This window comes from Etheostoma spectabile, chromosome 18 (assembly GCF_008692095.1).
Source record: "Etheostoma spectabile isolate EspeVRDwgs_2016 chromosome 18, UIUC_Espe_1.0, whole genome shotgun sequence".
Classification (NCBI taxonomy): domain Eukaryota; kingdom Metazoa; phylum Chordata; class Actinopteri; order Perciformes; family Percidae; genus Etheostoma; species Etheostoma spectabile.
Window position 1 is genome coordinate 23,760,800 of NC_045750.1, and position 768 is coordinate 23,761,567.

At 37.4% G+C, this 768-nt stretch overlaps 1 protein-coding gene across 1 annotated transcript in view; it reads right to left on the reverse strand.

Annotated features, from left to right (window-relative positions):
- The window catches only part of LOC116706614 (hormonally up-regulated neu tumor-associated kinase homolog), a gene marked incomplete at its 5' end in the record, with an annotated part of 22,605 nt that overhangs the window by 2,559 nt on the left and 19,278 nt on the right, over positions 1–768 (reverse strand).

The window sequence follows — 768 nt, forward strand, 5'->3', positions numbered from 1 at the left end:
CCCCCCCCCCCCCCCTTAGCAGAATGTACTGTATAGGCTACCCAAGGCTACCCATGTAATAATTATAATATCATAAAAATCCCTGTAGTGAGTTTGTGATTATTGGGCTAAAGAGTTATATCTCTTACTATCTACCTTGCTGACACAACCACTAAGCTTTATGCAATGACGTCATCTATAAAAATAGAAATAGCTCACGGTATAATTCGAACACTGAGAAGGCTCAAGAATGATTTCTAAACAAAGGGTACCAAAGATACCACATAGTCACCTCAAATACAACTAATACATACTAATACTACAATACTAATACAACCACTTGTAGCCATCGGCTCCATTCTCCCATCTACAATTATGTACAGCAGAAGATCTGACTGTTTAACCTTCATTAGTATTCGTTCCTGTTTCATTTTACTTGGATATTCTGTTAATTAAAACTGAGTGTCTCTGCAGTACAACACACACATCAGTGAGCCACACCATTGCACAGGTTGGCATCTTCCTGCATTACCATGAACAAGGGATTTGTAGTTTCTTTTCAATCCTATATAGTACTTCCTGTAAATACTGACTCGTGCACTAAATGTGTATTACGCAACCTAAAATAGTCCCCAGAAAATGTCCTCCTTGTTTAAGTGACATCTGCTAAAGTTTACAGTTCCCAGCTGTTTGAGGAAATTCCTTTTTATATTTTAATATACAGTATCTGTGAATGTTTTTTTACTTTTTTATTTTTCTTGATGCAGGAACAAATGGGCTTGGGGGGGG